Genomic DNA, 22,869 nt, shown 5'->3' on the forward strand with positions numbered 1-22,869 from the left:
TGCCCGCAACCAATGTATTATACATGCCCTTGACCGAAATCAAACCTGGGACCTTTCAGTCCACAGACTGATGGTCTATCCGCTGAGCCAAACCAGTATCGACCCAGAACCTGATTTTGCAAATAAAGATTTATTGGAACACAGCCACATCCACTCTTTTACCTAGTGTCTATGATAGATTTCAGAGACAGATGGTTCATAGAGCAGACGATACAGACTATCTGTCAACCCCTCATCTAACAGATTAACCCTTTGATGTGCTTTAATAGGTTTCACTCAATATACTGAAATCCTATCTAATAAAAGGGAAACATTAAAATTAACCATACTCTGCTATGCCCACCAGCCAATCAGGACAAGTATGCAAATTAACCCATCCAAGATGTCGGTTAATTTGCATATCCAGACACAGAACTAAGACTGAAAATATCATAGAGGGAAGCCAAGTACTGCATAAGGGAGCAAAGCTGTGGAGAAGCAAACAAGTGTGGCAGCCGAGAAGGGAGGGAATCAGACCGGGTGGCGGAGACCACAGCAGGAAGCCCTATTGCAGGAATCTTCCTGCAACAGGCCTCTAGTCCTATATAATGAAAGGCTAATATGGAAATTGACCTAATGGATAATCAACCAGTGACTATGACATGTACTGACCACCAAGGGGCAGATTGCTCAATGCAGAAGCTTCCCCCTGGTGGACATTGTGCTCCCATAAGGGGAGCACCACAACCCAGAAGCCATGCTCATGACTGGTGAGCACAGCAGTGGTGGCAGGAACCTCTCCTGCCTCTGCTCCAGGGCTAAGGATGTCTGACTTATGGCTTAGGCCTTCTCCCTGTGGGTGCATGCCGGGCTGAGGAATTCCACCCCCCCACACAAAGGCACAATTTTGTGCACCAGGCCTTTACTTTGTAGATAAGATGGAACAAATTGCCTTGTGAAATCAGTGGCCTTTCAGATTAATTTGAGGGTCCAATATTTGGGCACTCAGGTATTAAGAACAAAACACAAAAAGCTAGTAGCTAGCAATTTAGATGGAAACAAAGTAGAGTCACGGTGTTGCATATGACTTCCTTTTATGCCTGAGCAGATATTAATAGTAGAGGTCCAATGCATGGAATTCATTGTCAGGGGGGCGGGAAGGGTCTCCCTTAGCCCAGCCCTCACCCTCTCCAATCTGGGACCCCTCGCAGGGATGTGTGACTGCTGATCTATGCCCAATCCCAGGGATCAGGTCTAAACTGGCAGTCAGACATTCCTCACACAATGCTGGACACTCACTAGCTCCTAACGGCTCACCAGCCTGCTTGCCTGATCATCCCTAACTGCCCTCTGCTGCCAGCTATGTTGCTCCTAACTCCCCGCCCACCCCCCACCACCAGCCTGGTCACTCCTTACTGCCACCCCCTGATAAAGACAGCCTGGTCACCCCTCACAGCCTGCTTGTTCAGTTGTGGTTGTCCTTCACTAACTCCTCTGCTGGCCTGGTTGTCCCATGCAGCCTGCTTGTTCAGTCGTTTGGACATCCCTCACTAACCCCCCAGTCAGTCTAGTCATAGGCAGCCATCTTGTGAGGAGTGATGATCAATTTGCATATTACCTCATTATCATATAGGATTCTCACAAAATTTGCTGAAGACATGACATTAAACCCAATGCTTTAAAGACATTTCAATGTGAAACAATCAATATCCTGTAGACCAGAATTATCCTCATTTTTTCCAATGGTTACATACTACATTATTTTATGGGTAAATAATGTATTTACTTATAAGTAAATACTACCTTTGATTTTTTGGTTTGCAATAAATATCCTTAGTATACATGCACATATTTGTAACATTTATATAAATATCCTTAATGCATATATGCATATGTGTATGTTATATATGTTATATATCTTTAACATCCATGTCATAGAGTGTGTATATATATATATATATATATATATATATAATTATATATAATATATAATTAATGTCTGTAGAATGTGTATGTGTGTGTTGATACAAATCATGTTTTCCTGTAGGATCTAGTTCTGGAAGTGAAGCTATTGGGATAAAAGAATGACATAATTGAAATTTTGAAACAAGGTCAATTACCCTTCAAAAAAGATGTGCCAATTTCATCTACCGATGCTGCAAGAGAATGCCTTTTCCTCCCATGTGCCAATTCTGGTTTTTAATTTTTTAATAAAATAGTTACCATCATTAGTTCAAAAATGGTACCTCATTATTTGTTGATTTGCATTTTTTTAAACCATTATTAGTTCAAAAATGGTACCTCATTATTTGTTGATTTGCATTTTTCTGATTACCAAACAAGGTTCACTCTCTCCAGTAAAAATATAAAATTAGTTAATAAAGAATGTTAGCTCAAATTTGAATTTGTTTTATAGGAAAAGAATAATTTCATACTGTTAAGTACTGCTGTAGGCTTACCTGTAAGAATCTTCATCCTCCATAATAGCAACCTGCTGCTTATTGGTTTGTTCACTGTTGCTCTGATGACTCAATCCATTGTCACTGTCATCAGCACCAGCATCCATGTTTCCTGACGCTTCCCTTTTGCTGGTTTTCTGCTCCTTTTTTTCTTCAGCCTTTGATGAAAGTTTAATATTAGGAATATTGTTATTATCTCATTCATTAAAAAGACTGTGTTTCCATTGATTTTATCATTTGGGTCTTAGTGTAGTTGCTATGACTTGAATCAATACAATATTTTGTGTGTTTAATTTCATCACTAAAATTATTGTAAATTCTGCTTAATTTCTTTTTCAATAAATAAGCAAAAATTTTCAAGATTTCTCAAAGGCTTTCTCAATTTTGTGCTCCTATTCCTATCATATCCTCTCAAAATGCACTCAGTTTTCTTAACCCAAATAACCGCAGCAATCCTGAGAAAGAAGTACAAAGCTGGAGGGATCACAATACCGGATATCAAACTATATTATAAAGCCACTGTTCTCAAAACTGCCTGGTACTTGCACAAGAACAGACATATAGACCAATGGATCTGAACAGAGAACCCAGAATCCACCCAAGCCATTATGCTCAATTAATATTTGACAAAAGAGGTAGGTGCATACAATGGAGTAAAGGTAGTCTTGTCAATAAATGCTGTTGGGAAAACTGGGCAGATATATTCTAGACAACCAAATTATAACGTACACAAAAATTAACTCAAAATGAATAAAGGACTTAGATATACGACATGAAACCATAAAAATCCAAGAGGAATCCACAAGCATCAAAATACCAGGCGTATGTCACAGCAATATCTTTACCGACACAGCTCTTAGAACAATGGAAACTAAGGAGAAAATAAACAAATTGGACTATATCAAAATAAAAAGCTTCTGCACAGCAGAAGAAACCATTAACAAAACAACATGAGAACCCACTGCATGGGAAAATATATTTGCCAATGTTAAATCCGATAAGGGTTTAATCTCCAAAATGTATTGGGAACTCATATAACTTAACAAAAGGAAAATAAACAATCCAATAAAAAACTGGACAAAGGACCTAAATCGATACTTTTCAAAAGAGGACCTACAGGAGGCCAAGAGACATGAAAACATGTTTAAAGTCACTAATCATCCCAGGCTCGGGTAGACACCTAGCCGCAGCCGCACGCAACAATTTCAATAAAATACAACTAAAATATAAAATGGACATTACCCAGAACTACATGAAAGTCAACTGACTGGAAATTCTACAACGAGAAGCAAGGAGAAAACCAGAAGGAAGCACGGAGGAGCTGTAAAAGCCCAAGGTACGGAGACACGCGGCGCGCGCGGAGAGGACGGAGCCGGAGAGGAGGGAGGCCGAGTGCCTGGCTGGCGTTCCCTAGCGGGAAGGAGATAAACACTCGGACTGTGCTGGGCCCCCAACTGCTCTGAACCCCCGTTCTAGGCCAGACCCTGGGGACCCAGGCTCATCCAGAGGGAGCTGGGCTGTAAGGCGGTACTCGGGGAAGCAGCGAAAGGAGGTCCCGGAGGCGCACACAGCGCGCAGAGAAGGGCCGGCCGGCTGTGCCGTAGGACTGCCCTGGCGGGAAGGAGACAGGCTCCAGACTGCTCTGAACGCCACCTCCAACTCCACTTCCAACTGAACTGAACCCCAGTTTCGGGCCCATTGCGGGAGAGCTTACACTGTTTGGTAGCAGGCGAAAATCGAGGGCACCTTTCTCTCAGAGGTGCTTGCAACAAGTACTGAAGGACCCTGAGTCTCAGGAGTCGCATAGGGCGGGGCTGACGGAAGCCAAGGCTGTAGGCTCCACCCTCAAACTCCGCCCCATCAGAAAAGCTGCCTGCGAAAATGCCTAAACCAAATAGATCACAAACGAAAGAAATGGAGGACAAAAAGCGACTGGATATAGAGTTCAAAACCACACTTATAGGGTTTTTCAAGAGACTCCTAGAAAAGGCCGATAAAATAAATGAGACCTATGAGGATATGAAAAGGGATCAACAAGAAATGCTAAGGGATCAACAAGAAATAAAGAATACATTGTCTGAAATAAAAAATATTCTACAGAGTCCTAAAAACAGAATAGAAGATCGCAAGAATCAAGTCAAAGATTTGGAACATAAAGAGCCAGAAGACACTCCTCTGCAGAAGCTAGAAGGCAAGAGAATCCAGAAAATTGAAGATAATGTAAGAAACCTCTGGGACAACTTCAAACGATCCAACATCAGAATCATGGGGGTCCCAGAAGATGAGAGAGAGCAAGATATCGAAAACATACTGAAAGAAATAGTGACAGAAAACTTCCCCCACCTGGGGAAAGAATTGGACTTACAAGTCCAGGAAGCACACAGAACTCCAAATAAGAGGAATCCAAAGAGGACCACACCAAGACAAATCATAATTAAGATTCCAAGAGCAAAGGACAAAGAGAGAATATTAAAAGCAGCAAGAGCTAAGCAGGTGGTTACCTATAAAGGAGCACCTATACGATTGTCAGCTGATTTCTCAACAGAAACCATGCAGGCCAGACGGGAATGGCAAGAAATATTCAAGGTGATGAATAGCAAGAACCTACAGCCAAAAATAATCTACCCAGCAAAGCTATCACTCAGAATCGAAGGCCAGATAAAGAGCTTCACTAATAAAAAAAAGCTAAAGGAGTTCATCACCACCAAACCAGAATTATATGAATTGCTGAAGGGGGTTCTTTCAGAAGAGAAAGTAAATAAAGATAAAAATTATGAACAACAAATACGTAACTATCAACAAGTGAATCTAAAAACCAAGGAAATTAAAAAAACAAATCTGATGAACAATATTAACTGTTGAATATAATATTGTAGAATCAGAGGTATGGAAGGGGAGTGAACTGATGATTCTTGGGGAAAAGGGGAGAGGGGAATGTGGGAAGAGACTGAACATATAAACTGTGCACCTATGGATGAGGACAATGGGGAGTGGGGAAAGGGCAGAGGGTGGGGTGGGAAGGGGGGGGGAAAGGAACACTTGTAATAATATGAACAATAAAAATTTATTAAAAAAAAAAAAATAAAGTCACTAAAATTCAAAAAAAAAAAAAAAAAAAAAATAAAGTCACTAATCATCCCAGATATACAAATCAAAATGACAACGAGGTACCGTCTCACACCTCTCAGAATGGTTGCCATCAATAAATTAACAAATGACAAGTGTTGGTGAGGATGCAGAGAAAAAGAAATCCTCTTACACTGCCCATGGGAATGCAGACTGGTGCAGCCACTGTGGAAAACAGCATGAAGTTTCCTCAAAAAGTTAAAAATGGAACTGCCATTTGACTCAGTAATCCCACTTCTAGAGATATACCCCAAGAAATCAGAAACAGCAATCAGAACGGATATATGGCCCTAGTCGGTTTTGCCCCGTGGATAGAGAGTTAGTCTTTGGACCAAAGGGTCCCAGGTTTGATTCCAATCAAGGGCACAAACCTCAATTGCAGTCTCCTCCCCAGCCCAGGTCTTGGTCAGGGCTTGTGCAGGAGGCAACCAATCAATATGTTTCTCTCACATTGATGCTTCTCTCTTTCTTTCCCTCTCTCTTCCACTCTCCCTAAAAAATCAATGGAAAAATATCTTCAGGTGGAAAAAAATAAAGGAAGAATATATGCACCTGTATGTTCATGCAGCACAATTTACAATAGCTAAGATTGGGAAACAGCCTAAGTACCCAGCAGCAGATGAGTGGATTAAAAAACTATGGTGTGGTACATCTACACAATGGAATCCTATATAATAAAGAGCTAATATGCTAATTAGACCAAACAGGAGAATAACCTTCTGGATGATCTTCTGGAGGAAGGTGGGGCTGCAGGGCTGGCTAAGGCAGCTGGGGCTGTGAAGGCCAGCCAAGGCAGCCAGGGATGCTGGCACCAAGCCCCTTGCACTAAATATGAAGTGCACTGGCAATCCTATACAATAAAGAGCTAATATGCAACTGCTCATCATGCCCCAAAGCCATCAGGCCTTAATGGCTCAGGCACTCAACACTTGGGAGAGAGGAATGGGACCAGCCAGGCACAAATGAGCTCATGAGAGAGGAATTGAGACCAAATATTTTAAAAATGAATGGATTAACAATGAGAACAAGGAAGAAATAAAAAGATACCTAGAGTCAACTGAAATGAGAACATGACAACCCAAAATCTATGGGACATAGTGAAAGCAACCCTAAGAGGGAACAACAATATAGACCTACCTCAAAAACACGAAAAATCTCAAATTAACAATGTAACCTTTCACCAGAAGCCATGTTTTAAATGAGCTTATTGGATTGTTTTCAAAGGGGTAATGATCTTCATTTGACTGATTGAGTGATTGATTGATTGATTGATTATGACAGTATTCTTTTTTTAGTGATTAAAGTTCACCAAACATAAAGTAAACCAGTGAAAAATTCAGTAGCATTTGCCACATGTACCATGATTTGCAATGATCACTTCTATTTAGTTCTAAAACTTTTCATCTCTCCCAAAGGGAACCTCATTCCCATGAAATAAAGACTCCCCATTCCCCTTACCCAAATCTCTGACAACCACTTGAGTGGTTTGTGTCTCTATGGATACTCATTTTTTGGGAAATTATATATAAAAGGAACCACAGAATAAAATAAATATATTTTCCTCTCTGGCATATAGGGTTTGGTGGCTGAAGCATTGACCCATGCAGGAATGGGTCATGGGTTCAATTCTCAGTCAAGGCATAATCATAGGTTTTCATTTGAATCCCAGTTGTGGCCATGCAGGAGATAGCCAATCAATGTTTCTCTCTCACATCAATTTTTCACTTTCTCTCTCTCTCCCAGTCCCTCTCTCTTTAAAATAAATTTTAAAAATATTTCTTCACTTGAGGATTTAACAATAAAAAGATTAATTTTGCATTACAAACGTAAAACAATGATAGGTAGGCCACTAGGAGACTTTAAGAGGAAGTGATACACATAATTCAATTCAGAAGAGAGAAATTAATTTCACAAGAGAGCACTTTACCTTCAAGACCCCATGGTCTGATGTTGGGTATGAACCAATAATGCGAGGTTTGTAGTAAGATATACAACACAAATAAGTGAGTCCATTTCTTTAAAAAAAATCAACAAAACAATTTAAGGTAAGATCAGCTATCTACATATCAAATAAATATTCTTGATATATTAACACTGGGCCTTACTTTTATTTTTTTTTAATTTTTCATTATCTATTTCTGCTGCTATCTCTCCCAACCTGTGACCTATTTAATGAAGGCACACTCTGCCTGAGATTAATCTGTTTTCACCACTTACTGGCTGACATAACTTTTTTCCCAGAACTGGCGCACATCTGATGATCTAACCCAAGGTGGGAAGATACACTGTCCCTTCCTCCTTGTCTGTTCCTGATTCAAAGACTACCGGATGGCAAAAAGAAATGGCAGTCTTGCTTTTGTAGCAGGGAAACCACTTATTAAGGAGAACCCATTCCTTCCTTTGACTCTAAAACCATACAGGAAGTTCCTGAAATGGTTGAGGAACTTCCATTTGTTCCTCAAACATTTGAGGAACAAATATATGTCCAAATGTCAAAAAACAAATGCTTATGTTGCTAGTCTTCCCACTCCCAGATCACCCTTCTGCAGGCTCCAGAACATTTAAATCTTCAGCCCATGAGGGCATAGACTCCTGAAACAAGGGTTGGAACTCAGCATGAGGTTGAGACCACATGCTCCTCAGGGGCACCATTGCTCTGAGACATGCCTCTGCATTCTCAGCCACCACAAGTGGATGCGGGGCCAGCCCTTTTGGAATCTCTGACTTCCTACCAGTCTAGCTGAGGCTTCTTCTGTAATCTTTGGTTATAAGACTAATGTTCAGCTAGGCATCATGTGGTTGTTGTGTAATTTAGTTGTCATTCCAATTTGGCCCAGGGAGGAGGTGAGTGTAACTTTTACCTCTTTTGCCTACATCTTGGATCACCCCTAAAAAATTCTGCACTTCAGGGGCTCACTTTTAGGATACGGTGAGGTGAAATGTTTTAAGTGAGGAAGCAAGCATCTGTAATGTTAAAATTCAGCTAGTAATTTTGATAGATTTAATATCTAATAAATTTTATAATTCCAATAGTGCCAAATTAGGTTTGAGGCTTTATATTTTTATTTTAATTTAGACCAAGGCAAGTTATTTTATTTTTTTCCTTCTTAATTTCAGTCCTGTGATTAGGAGTAAATAATCATAGATTAAGAAGTCTAACAGTTAAATTTTAATTACATTCTAATTTGTCTTTATCAATGCTTGACTATTTAGGAATAAAATTATTTCAAAAACATGTTTCCTGAAAGCAAAGACATTTGGAAATCAAGCAAGCATATTCATTTTCCTCCTTTGCATTTAGAAAAAATATCTCAAGAATCACAAATAAATAGGGAATGTGACAAAGAGGATACATCTGCATATTCAGGACACTCCTCTGTGGAAAGGGTAAGAAAATGTGCATCAAACAAGGCATAGTAGAGCAGAGGAAGAACTTACTACTTTCTAAAGATGAGTCAAAGCAGAAGTCACATGAATTTTCCATAAAATTCAAAATGACTGAGTGCCCTGAGGAAGAGCCACTAGGTGATAACTCTAAAGAAGGGGTAAGCTTAAGACAAATGCCTTCTAACTTGACAAGTAAAGTGCTTGATTGTGAGGGGAAAGATGCATTTGGAATGTCCGATTCTGCAGCATTACAAACATTTCCTAAATGAGAGAAACACACTCTCAAAATTGTTTCTCCATCTCTTGCAAACCCTGGATCTCTGGAAGACTCTCCCTGGTCCTCTTCTGAGCTTTGTTAAAGAGAAAAGGAATTGCACTCTGAAAATGATCACAATGCCCTAAGAACCAGAGCCTGGAAGAGGAGCCCACAGGACATCTGTCTGTGAAAATCAGCAGAGCTTCTGCCCTTCAGAAAGAGGTGGGAATGTACTAGAAACCCAGGAATCCTCTTAAAGAGCCAGTGCACAAGTATCATTCCCACCACTCACCCTGGGCCTATGAAGAAAGGGTGGCTCAGAGTGGACAGGGAGTATGTGGGGAGACTGCTTTGTGTGACTCTGGGAGAGAGCTGAGGGGATGGTTTCTGGGTGCCCATCTGTGCTGAGTCCCTCTCCCACAATGCCCATAGATGCCATCACTCCTGAGTCAAGCCCTCCCTTCCTTATTCCCTCAGCCTGTGGAATGTACTAGCCCATCATTCTGAATCCTTGTCCAAAACCCTGTGGAGCTACACAGTGCAAAGGAGCCAGCTGCCTGGGCCTGTGGTGTACACTTTCATGGAGGCCTCTTAAGGAGGTAGGGATGGACTCAGGGGGTGACAGAGACTGAGTTGTGTGACTTTGGGTTGGGGGTTTTTATTCCCTTGTTGGTCTAACTGAGGCCACCATTTCAGTGCTGAGCCCTCTCTTCACACAGCCAAATCTTGATACTTGGGGCCTGATGAATTCTGCTGGCCTTACTCTAATGACTCTCAGAGGCCCCACCCAACCACAAAGGTCCATAGGTCTCCAGTGGGTTGTAATTGGCATTTGTATATCCTGGGACTTGTGCTGAGTGGCCTCACACCCAGAAATAAAGCTGAGTTTAAATCTGTAGCAATCTGGTAAACACCGCTTGCACCTACCTGATGACTCACTTACCTCATGTAACTCACATACCAACAGGAGCTCTTTCAGTGACTTACCCCAACAGAATGCTGGTAGGTGGAGGTGGATCTTGGGAATTTTGCTCAGCTGCCCCATGGGCTTGGTGCTGGTAGCAGGAGGAATTGCTCTGCAGCTTGGCCCCTCCCAGCTGCACCCAGGCCTAGCAGAGGCAGTCGCAAACTGGATCGCTTTGTAGCTCCACACAGGTAGCCCAGGGGAAATCACAGGCAGAGACTGACATCTTGCAAACAGAGTCCCTCCCAAGAGGCCCAAGAACCAGCACACTCAGTGGGGCGCTTCAGAGCATGGCCCAGTTTGCTCCACAAGCAGAACACCCAAATGACAATCTGGGCAGGTACCACACAGAGCTGGCATGAAGCATGAATTACTTGACATGAGGTCAGTCTTTGAACAGCAGCTTGTATACTGTGTGTCCTCAGCCAGCATGAAGATCAACCCCAATTAGCTGATGTGCTTCCCATGTACAGAGGGTTGGCAGGGGAAGGACTAGATGTCAAATCAGTAATGGAGGTGGGTAACATGCCGATGTAATGAGTGGATCACTTAGACTCCGTTTTATTTGTTTGACAGGAGCAGGGGAAGCAGCTCCTTTTTTTTTTTTTCTTTTCTTTTTTTTCCTTTTTTTATTTGAGGCCACACTAGGACTCAAGGGGACCTAAGCTGCACTCTGTGAGTCAGAGTTCAGGTTGATGAGACCACAGTCCTATTTGTTATCAAAAAAATCTTTCCAGTGGGTCCACTGTTTTAAATATCTTTGTAAAGAAACCTTGAGTGGTGCTAGTTCTTTCTATTAAATGAACAAATAGAAGAGCAGCAACTCCTTCAGTACTTCCTTGAGCCTCATTTTTTAAGCTGCCTTTCTGGAGATCTCCCAACATCCTGTGGCCTTCCTTATTAAAACTTATCTTTTACTTGTCACAAACCCCAATATTCTCAACCCATTGTTGTTCCTCTTGAAACTTGGAATTCTCCTGCTAATTCTATTCTTATCCTCTATTGACTGTGTTCACTACCATTCTCCATATTTCTATTATGAAAATCTCCTACAGAATGATAAAGAAGGTAGTTTATTACACTTAGGCAACCTAAATTTACAAGTCAGTTCCACTACCTTATATATATCCCAATGAGTCACTTCAATCTCTTCATTTTCAGTATTCTATGCCAGCATCAGTTAGCCAACACATTAAACACAGGTTGAAAGGCTAGAGGCAGTTTTGTTTAATTAATTGCTAGGCTTACTTAAACTACTGAATTTCTATGTGCCTTTGTTTCTGTCTATAGAAAAATGAACACCATAGCTGGCCGAATTGGAAAAAACAAACAAACAAACAAACAAAAAAACACACAAAAAAACTAACACACTCACGCAATGAAAGAAACACCAATAAAAGCAGAGAATAAAATAAAATAAACCAAAAACTCATGGAAGAGGGAAAAAAGACTATAGTAACAAAGAAAAAACCTCATACAAATAAGCAAAGGTCTTATCCTAAAGAGAAAACCAGACTGGGAAGTCAGTAAATAGAGGAATCAATGAAAAATATCCTCTAAATACACGCTGAATTTAACATGAACTATTCATAGATATTCCTTACTTACAGATAAGTAATTCATTCCAAGAAGAAGAGATGAAGAGATATTCTTTTACCTAACAACCCTTGCCTGATGAAGCCTTGCTTAGGTACAACCTTTGGTTCTGTGGCCATAGATAACTGAGAAGGGCCCTGCAGGCTTTGGTGGGAAGAGCAAGGTCCTATTTAGCACTACAGTTGTCAAGGAGGGTAAGATAAATGCTTAGACTCACTGAGCCTCTTAAATCAGAGTTAACACACAATCAGATTTCACTTTCTGAGTTGATCTGATTCACATCTATATCTCAATGCCAGCACTACACAGGAACTTATCCATGTATGTTGACAGACAACAGAATAGATTGGGGAGTCAAACAGGTTGAAAGTCAAATCATGGGTTGGCCACTTGCTAACTATGGAAACATGGGTCAATTCATCCACCTCCCTGAATTACCTCATTAATAAAAAGTAGGCTACAATGCACAGCTACATTGACACCTCTTGTGATGACTATCTAACACAGGTTAATTCCATAATATAGGGTCTAGCCCACAGTAGAGCACTCTAGAACTTTTAGTTTCTTTTCTCTGCATTCCCTTTGGTACATATAATTTTTAAATACTGATAAAATTTTACCTGCATAAAGAGTCTTCTTCAGAGATCTCATACACTATTAAGGAAAAAAGTAAAATACATTTTAAAACAACAATAGAAAAATACATGACACTAAAAGTATCAGAGTAATGCTTTGTTAGAAAGTATTCCTTTAGGACCACACACACAGACTATACCAGAGGGAATATTAATCATACTATAGGTAGGCTGTTAAGAGCACTTATTTTCTCTTTTTAAATATATCAAATCCAAAAATAAAAAACAATGGGATCTTTCAAAATATGATATCTACTTGTCAACTGCTATTTACAATGAACATAATCCTAAGCAAAACCCATAAAGTTGACAGAAAACGGCAACATTAGTAGAAGCAGAATCGCATATAATAAAAACCTACTAAGTGTCTGGTTGTCTGGTCAACCATTCAACCAATCAAAGCATAATATGCTAATGATATGCTAAGGAAGCTCAACTGCTTGCTATGATGTGCACTGACCATCAGGGGGCAGATATTCCAACCAGTAGGTTAGCTTGCTCCTGGGGTCCGGTGAATGGAGCTGAGTGAGATGGGCCTGAAGCCCTCCCATGGTCCTTCCCCAGCCTCCATTGTGCACCAGTGGAGTCTGTTGGCCTGGCCTGTACCCTGACCCTTTGATGGATGTCACAGGAATGGTTTTGAACTGATCCTGCAGGTCACTCCCCTCAGGAGGAAGCCAGATGCAGGCTCAGAGTCTCTAATAATAAAAACGTAATATGCTAATTAGACTGGACATCCTTCCAGATGATCTTCTGGATGAAGCCTCAGTGGCAGTAGCCGAGGCCAACATTAGAATAATGAAGACCTGATAACTCCACAGGGAGAGGACTCAGGAAGCTTGTGCCTGGTGTCCTCCACCCTTTGTCATGCAAACATTTGCTCTTTGCTGATTCTGCTTTGGTCTTTCACGGTAATAAATCTCAGGTATGAACACAACTATATTCTGAGTCCTATAAATCTCTCTCGTGAATAAACAAACTTGGGTGTGGGTTTAGGATCTTTAACAAAATTGCATTATGTGAAATTGTTATTATGTGATTTGATGTATTATACATAATTACATTCAGAAGCTGATTTCACAAAATACCTGTCTTTGATTTTGTTTTGCTCAGTGCTTGTTTTGGAGATGCCTGTAGATCTATAGCTATTGGAATAATTTAGGATAAGACCTTTGCTTAATATAGTCTTTAGTACAATACCAACCAATAACACAGAAATCAGAGAGGTTTGATTTGTTCTAAAAAAAAAAGGGGGGGGGGAATAAATAAAACACTGATGTCAGAAAACATTGTGAAACAAGCAACAATCCCATTTACTCAGAATAGAAAATACAGAGCCCTAATGATTGGCAACGTGTTCTATAACATACAAGTTCCTCTCAAGAAAAGGTAAACACCATACTGTCAATTTTCTTCAACTAAGCAGGGTTTAATTCCTTTTTAGAATAGCTATGAATCAATCAAGTATCTGTGATAACTATACAAAAACAAGGATTATCATTTAGCATAATAGTATTCTTGTGCTTACAGAATTTTTTATTTGTTCCTAATCCTACCTAATAAAAGAGTAATATGCAAATTAACCATCTCTCCTCTACACCCACAAGCAATGCCCACCGACATGCCCACCAGCCAATCAAAGTGAGTATGCAAATAAACCCAACCAAGATGGCTATCTGCCAGAGAGCAGGAGGGATGCTTGGGTTTCCCAGGCAACAGCAGAAGCCAAGCTTTCTGCCTGCCCTTGGGAGCATAGGCCTCCACTCAAGGCTACAAAGTTTCCATTATAGAAGGTCAACTAATCCAAAAATGGCTGTCAGCCATGGAACAAGCAAGGGGCTTGGCTCCCCTCCAGGATACAAAGTTTCAATTGTAGAAGGTAAATAAATTCCAGATATCAGGGCCTCGCTGGGGTCTCTGGGGGGCGTGGCTGGCCTGCAAACCACCACAGGCCCCTTGCTCAGGCTGCACCACACCCCAAGGGAACCCCCACCCTGGTCCAGGACACCCTTCAGGGCAAACCAGCTGGCCCCCACCCATGCACCAAGCCTCTATCCTATCTAGTAAAAGAAGAATATATTGATTGACCATTACTCCAACACACAATAGCTGCCCCCATGTGGTCAAAGATGGCTGCCCACATGTGAACATGAAATGGCCAGCAGGGGAGGGCAGTTGAGAGGACCAGGCCTGCAAAGAAGGGCAGTTAGGGGTGACCAGGCTGGCAGAGGAGGGCAGTTGGGGGGAAACAGGGTGGTAAGGGAACAGTGTCCTCATAAAGTTACAATTGTACAACAAACTAGGTGCCACATCTGGGTAGCACACTGGCATTTTTGTTATTGTGAAACACTTTTGTACTTTGATTGAAATTTGTAGAGTCCTGAATTGGGTTATTAGAATACTTATTATAACTATATTCTGATTGATGATAACAGAGCATCTTGTTCTAAAGAAATTACAGCGTCCTGACAATTATCCAACAAACAGAAGAAAACATCTTGTTCTACTGAATCAACATATCTCATTCTGTTTTGACTTCTGAGGAATGAAGTTGATAATAGTGAGATCTTGTTGGCATTATCTATAAAACACTCGATGATTCTCAACAGGTCTTGCCTCTCTGATTTCTGTGTTATTGATTGGTATCTTTGAAAACAGCCTCATTGGGCCCTGCCAACACAGCTCAGTGTTGAGCATCAACCATTGAAACTGGAGGTCAAAATTATATTCATGGTCAGGGCACAGGCCCCCTTTGCAGGCTCGATCCCTAATGTGGGGTATGCAGGAAGTAGCTGATCAATGATTCTCTCTCATCATTGATGTTCCTATGCCTCTCTCCCTTGCCCTTCCTCTCTGAAATAAAGAAAAACAATATTGAGATTGTTAAAAAAAATATTGAGATTGTTGCATACTAAATGTTGTAGTTCTTATTGTTTGCCATTTGTTTGTGGTACCAGGAAAGTATTGTTGAGTTCCCAGTTATAGTGACTTTTTTTAGTGAGACAAAGCACTATGTAAAAAGAGGGTTTCACTTATTAAATGTAATCCACTGGCTTTAAAAACTAAACAAAAGATCCATTTTTAGAACAAGTCTTATTTGTTACAATGTTAATATCGAGGAAACATACAACATCTTAACTTAAAATCATTTTTCTTTTTTACATAAAGATATCATATAGAATTTTAGGGGTCAGGACTAAATAAATGAACCTCTTTTCAATCAATATTGCCCCAGATTTTAAAATTACGTATAACTAACTTTTTTTTTTTAAATAATACTGGATACTATTCTATTAAGAAGGATTAAGAAAAGCTACACATGCAACTTACACATTCTGTGTGTGTGTGTGTGTGTGTGTGTGTGTGTTTTATTGCTCTTTGATTAGCAAAACTTTCTTACTCTTCATCTATGGTAGAGCCACCAAGAATAATTGACTATCAAAAAGTCTTACCAAGATTGCTACATTTAGAAGATCTTACAAGTCTTTCTCCTGGATATTCTGAAGTTAGTTGTTGCTTGTTGTGACTAAAAAATAGTGATGAATAATATTACTATGTTAGTACAAACATAAAAAATTTCCCAAATATTATAAATTCTTAAAACAGTTCAGATAACATCAGAATCAATATTAAAACTTTAATTCTACTGTACATTCCAAATTTGTAAATTCTACAAACTTCTTATGAAGCATGTAATTTTTTTTAAAGCATAAAGCAGTCATGATTTGAGGGCAATATAGTTTGGTGAATTAATTAGAGTTAGCTTGACATAATAGCAAGTCCTTGAACTCAGATATTCTAGTTCTATAACCAGTAGTTATTTGTTCTCAAGCAAGTCAATTTTCTGTGGCTCAAAGTACTCCTCTACAAACTAACAGTGTTACTGCCTTACTTTTGAAGATTGCTTGGAGAATTAAATAAGATAATACAGGAAAAAGAAATGCTTGGAGAAACAGTAAGGCAACTCTTTTTCGAAACTATTTTAGAATCCCAATGAAATCCCAATGTGGATTTTTCATAGTTTCTAACATTCAAATGTTTCAGTTGTCAGAAAATATTAACTAGAGGTCTGGAGCGTGAAATCGGTGTGTCTGGGGGGTCCCTCAGCCCGACAACCTCTGCCCTTTCATAGTCCAGGAGTCTTTGGGATATGTCTGACTGATGGCTTAGACCCACTTGGACATCCTTAGTGCTGTCTCAGAGGCGGGAGAGGCTCCTGCCACTGCCACTGCCATTGTGCTCACTAACTGTGAGCCCAGCTCAGGGCTTCTGGCTGAGTGGCACTCTCTCTGTGGGAGCACACTGACAACCAGGGGGAAGCTCCTTTGTTAAGCTCCTGCCCCCTGGTAGTCAGTGTATATCACAGAGATTGTTGGTTCCACCATTTGGTTGATTTGCATATTAGCCTTTTATTATACAGGATGGAACTACCTGACAGTCAATGTGCCCCCCTGAGGACTCCCGGGTTGTGAGAGAGCACAGGCCAGTCCAAGGGATCCTATCAATGCACAATTAGAACCAGGAAGGGAAGTAGGAAGTTGGCCAGCCGGGAAGGGACTGCAGGAGGGCTCCAGGACATGTCTGGCTCATCTCAGTCCCGATCAGCTAGACCCGAGCAGCAAGCTAACCTACCAGTCAGATCCTCTGCTCCTGATAGTCAGTGGACATCTTAGTGAGTGGTTGAGCAGCTTTAGCATATCATTAGCATATTATGCTTTGATTGGTTGAATGGACAACTAGACAACCAGACACTTAGCATATTGAGCTTTTCTTATATAAGATTTTGGTTATTAGCTTTTCTTTCTTTGTGGTCTGTAATTCAGGATGTCTCAGTTACTATATAACTTGCAACTAAATTTATGTACAAATTCATTACCTCATGAAGTCAGATAACACAATGCTCCCTTATTTTTGTTGTGAATCATTTCAATCACAGAAAACTAAGAGAAGTCAGGACCTGGCATGGACCACTACTATCATTTCCCTTTCTACTCACACTGTGAACCAGCAAATCTTTATGAAAATGATGCTTAATATCCCTGTCCACTCCCAATGGCTTGGATGATAGAATCCTACTTGTCTCTCATGGATACTGATGAGCTGTGGATGTGGGCTTAGCAATTGTAATGACCAATAATCTACTTTTGAATCAGAGCTTTCTAACTGGCTTCCATGTGAGGCATAATTTAAAATAATTTGTAACCTGAGGCAAATTCAACTCAAATGGGAATGTTTCATTCTTATGGCAAGGAAATCCCTTGAGGGGCCAACCTCAATTATGGAATCTTAGGCAGGCTGCTGTCTATTTCTCTGGGAAAGATGACATGGGATCTTTCACTACCTAAACAAAGATGCACTAGTGTCTTTGAGGGGCAGATCTGGTAACAAAGGAGAAAGTCTGGTCTTTTCCTGAAGCTTTATTTCAATCTCTCCGACAGCTTAGAATGCTTCCAACTAACACCTGCTTCGTCTATCCTACACCCTTCATTGTTTCACTGTCCCCAGCTTTAATAAATTATCTCCAAATAAAAAACAAGGAACTGTACCTTTCCATGCGATCAGCTTTTGAACTTTTAGTTACTAAAAGTTTGACCATTTTCTTTTTGTTTCCATATTTAGCAAGTGAAAATGGTGTGAAGTCATTCTGTATAAGAAGAAAAAAACAGTTTATAATTTATTAAATTATATATATATACAAACTGAATATTAAAACTTATACAAGATCCTCTGTACATATAATACAGAAAGTAAATAAAAAGTAGCCCCTTTTGCCCTGGCTGGTGTTCTTACTGGTTAGAGCACTGGCCTGCTCATGGAAGGGTCCAGGTTTGATTCCCATTCAAGAGATTGTACCTGGGTTGCAAGTTTGGTCCCCTGCCCTGGTCAGGAGGCACCCACACATTGATGTTTCCCTCTCTCTCTCACCTCTCAATCTTTTGCTCCCTTCCACTTTCTTTAAAATCAATGGGAGGAAAATACTCTGGTGAGGAGGAAGAAAAAAAAAAAAGATCCCCTATCTTCTCACCCCTGTGCAGTCACTGGTTGTTCTTCCCTTTAAAATGCCCTCCACTGCCGCTTCAACAGATTAACTGCAACATGATTCTCCAAATCTCACTTCCAACAAGAACAGTCCGGGTTCCAAGAATCTTTGTTCCTATCCTGGTATCCTGTTGCTATTTTGTTGCCTATGGACTGGGGCTTCCTCTTCCCACTTGCACTCACCCAGCTCCTCTTGCTGGGCACTAGGCCTCCTCCTCCCGCCCACCCCCAGCAGCACCATTTCTTAAGCCCCTGCCAGTATAGCAGCCAGACCCCAGCATCACTTCACTCCCCCAGGCCTTCAGTCCTTAGTGGGCTCTGAGCCTATCTCCACTCCTATCAGGCACTAACAGGAAGTTCTTCCTTCTGGGGTGGAAGAGTTGATGGGAGGCAGAGCTTTGCCCCTTCCATGAATACTACATTTCCCCAGCCCCCTGACTGGGCTTTGGAGTTGTTGCCATGGTGACAGGGCCTGATCTATTATATTTAGTGTATGTATGTGAGAAAAAAATGCTTGTGGAAAAGAAAAAAAGAGAAAGAAAAGAGAGAGAGAGCAAGAGTGAAAGTGAGAGCAAGAGCGAGAGCGCAAGCTAGGAAGGAAGGAAGGAAGGAAGGAAGGAAGGAAGGAAGGAAGGAAGGAAGGAAGGAAGGAAGGAAGTTAGGAAAGGAAGGAAGGAAGGAAGGAAGGAAGGAAGGAAGGAAGGAAGGAAGGAAGGAAGGAAGGAATACTGGTGTGGCTCAGTGATTGAGTGTTGACCCTTGAACCAGGAGGTCATGGCTGAATCCCCAGATGAGGATGGGCAGGAGGCTGTCAATTCATAATTATTTCTCATTGATATTTCTATCTCTCTCTCCCTCTTCTTTCCTTTCTCTTTAAAATTAATAGAACATACAATTTTTTAAAAAGATTGAAACTAAAGTAAAAACATGTATTTTAAATATTTTGTAAATAAAGTTACGTGATCTATACCTTGTTTCTCGCTTCCATATTTTCCATACAGGAAAGTAGCTTTTCCACTATAGCTGTGTTGGTACCAAGGAGAGCATAGTGGAGTGCATTGTTGCCGTGGATGTCCATCACATTAGGATCGGCACCATAGTCAAGTAGAATGGTGGCACATTCTTCTTGCTCATATTGTATGGCCTGTCAGTATTATGCCAAGAAATAGATTATAAGTTCTAGGAATTCAAAGTAAACATTCCACAAGTTTCACCAATGACTTCTAGTTAAATGAGATAAACTCATTTTTATCCTAACTAATTAAATTAAACCCATCTTATGTTGATATAGTTTGCGAGTACATACGTGAATGAGAGCAGTTTTGTTGTCAATGTCACAGAGGTTCAATAAGCAACGTCTGCGTGTCAGCAGTCTCACCACTCTTGGAAAGCCCTTGCCACAGGCCACATGTAGAGCAGTCCTATAAAAGTGAGAGGACTCCTTAGGAACTTAGAGTGCACTAGATGCAAGCATTCAATTGCCCATACAATTGTAAACATTTCTCTCTATGCCTTCAAAGCAAATATTTAATTTTCTTCTGTGGATAGTACAATATTTATTAGTTCTTGTTACTCATCACAATAGTGAAGGAGAAGCCTATTTGAATACAGAGAGGATGACCTGGGAATTTGGCTAAACTTGGTTCTAATCCTATTTTAACTGTCACTTATTAGCTGTCACTGGCATTTCTTGACTTCAATTTCCTCCTCAACAAAACGGGGATAAAAATAATAGGTATCTCACAGGACACCATTGTTTATTTTAATGAGAATCTATGCAAAGTATTTACTACAGTACCTGGCACACAAAACACAGCTCAATAATTGTGATAATATTAGTATCATTATTACTACCACTTTACAAAGACAACATTTCAATTAAGTAAACTGATATCATTATAACTACTTTGAAGATGTGTTTAAAGAATCAGAAAGAGCACAGTATTTAAATTATTCTAGAATGATTATATTATCTCACTTTAATATCTCTGATATTGGAATTCAATTTTTAGTTCAGAATGCCTTACAGCTATTATTGGCAGCATCAAAAAAATATTGGTACATAAAATACTGACATCATGCCATGGTTCCTTACATTAAGTAAAGTAATAATAACTACAACAGACCTCTTGCAATTCTAGTCAAATGGTTGGCATTTAAATAAATTTTAATTCTTAAAAGCCTTATGGGGGAAAGAAGACTTAAAAAGCAAAACACGAATTTTGTTTTTAAGTAATTCTTACTCTGATTTTCAAAGGGAACTTTAACCAAAGGAGAATCAGAATTCAAATACATCGGATGGCTCATTTTGCTCAATATTTAGGTTTACAGATTGTAGGGAAAGCATGTGTTCCCAATTATCAATATTTGTATTTCATATTATACATTTCAAAAGGGCAGGCAAAGGTTATCTTTTACAATTTCCTACATTCAAAAAAATTTGTTTTGTTTAAAAACAGGGAGAAAAAACTTCAACCTGATGAGGGCCTAATTTCAGTTATAAATTTCTTATTTTGCTCATATTGGTCAACATGAAGATTATAAGAATGAAAAGGGCCTAAGAGGGTTTAATCACCAAAATATATAGGGAACTTATACTTGATAATAAATAATCCAATCAAAAATGGGCAAAGGATTTAAATAGACACTTTTTGAAGAGACATATGTAAAGATGCTCAAAGTCACTAATCACTCCAGAAATGCAAATCAAAATAAGAATCAGGTACCATCTCACACCTGTCGGAATTGCTATCATCAACAAATCAACAGACAACTAGTGCTGATGAGGATGTGGGGGAAAAAAAGAATTGCTGGTGTGATTGTAAACTGATGCAGCCACTGTGGAGAACAGTATGGAGTTTCCTCAAAAAATTAATAATGGAACTCCCATTTGACCCAGCAATCCCACTTCTAGGAATATATCACAATAAACTAGAAACACCAATCAGAAAGAATATATGCACCCCTATGTTCATAGCAGCACAATTTACAATAGTTAAGATTTGTAAATACCCTTAAGGGCCCATCAGCAGATGAGTGGTTTAAAAAACTGTGGTATATCTACACAATGGAATACTATCTATCTTATATAATAAAGAAGTAATATGCAAATCATTGACCATCACCCCAAAATACAAGATGGCCACCCTCATGTATTCATAGATGGCTGGCCCCATGTGGAATCAAGATGGCTGCCACAAGATGGCCAGCAGGGGAGGGCAGTTGTGGGCAATCAGGCCAGCAGATAAAGGAAGTTGGGGGAGACCAGGCCTGAAGGGGAGGGAGGTTGGGGGGAACCAGACTTGCAGGAAAGGGAAGTTAGGGGTGATCAGGCCTGCAGGGGAGGACAGTTTGGGGAGACCATCCTGTAGGAAAAGGCAGTTGGGGAAAACCAGGCTAGCAGGGGAGGCAGGTAGAAGCAATTGGGCTGGCAGGGGAGTAGTTATGCGTCAATCAGGCTGACAGGGAGTGGTTAGGGAATGATCAGGTTGGCAGGCTGAAGCACTTAGGAACAATCAGGCAGGCAGGAAGGCAAATGTTGGAAGCCAGCAGTCCTGGACTATGAGAGGGATGTTCGACTGTCCACTTAAGCCAAATCAGAGTGGGCCTAAATGGGCAGTCGAACATCCCTTGAGCGGTCCCAGAATGGAGAGGGTGCAGGCTGGGCTGAGGTACATTCCCCCACCCTATGCACAAATTTTGTGCAGCACACCTCTAATCTATATAACAAAATAGTAATATGTTAATTAGACCAGATAGACCAGACATCTACTGGACATCCTTCTGGAGAAAGTCATGGTGGTGGGGGCCGAGGCAGAGGTGGTTAGTGGTGATCTGGTTGGCAGAAGAGAACAGTTAGGAGTGATCAGGCAGGCATGGAAGAGCAGTTGGGAGCAATCAGAAAGTCAGGCAGAGGTGGTTAGAGATCATCAGTCCAGCAAGGGTGCATTTAGGGTCATCAGGCAGTCAGGGGAGCAGTTAGGGTGATCAGGCAGGCGGGCAGTGTGATTAGGGGCAATCAAGCAGGCAGGCAGATGAGTAATTGGGAGCCAACGATCCTGGACTGTGAAATGGATGTCCGACTGCCAGTTTAGGCCCCTATCAGTCAGACATCCCTCAGGGGTCCCAGATTGGAGACGGTGCAAGCTCGACTGAGGGATGCCCCTAGCACAAATTTCATGCTAGTATATGCTATACAAATCCTAAGTGACCAGTTGACAGGTCGACCTGTTGCTATGATATGAACTGACCACAAGGTGGCAGATGCTCAACACAGGAGCTGCTCCCTGGTGGTCAGTGTGTTCCCACAGCAGGAGCGCAGCTCAGCTGATCAATGGGTGCCAGATGCAGGGCTTACTGCTGGCTGCCACAGCCCAGAGATTGCAGTGGAGCAGCAGGAGTGGCAGTGGGGGCAGGGCAAGTGCAGTG

The 22,869-nt window shown here is 40.8% G+C and overlaps 1 pseudogene across 1 annotated transcript in view; it reads left to right on the top strand.

Annotated features, from left to right (window-relative positions):
- LOC311620775 (neurofilament light polypeptide-like) overlaps window positions 1-22,869 on the top strand; it is a 1,158,328-nt pseudogene that overhangs the window by 1,134,414 nt on the left and 1,045 nt on the right. The window lies entirely within an intron of this gene.

The sequence above is a fragment of the Pipistrellus hanaki genome, assembly GCF_964339955.1.
Source record: "Pipistrellus hanaki genome assembly, chromosome: 1".
In the NCBI taxonomy this organism is placed as follows: domain Eukaryota; kingdom Metazoa; phylum Chordata; class Mammalia; order Chiroptera; family Vespertilionidae; genus Pipistrellus; species Pipistrellus hanaki.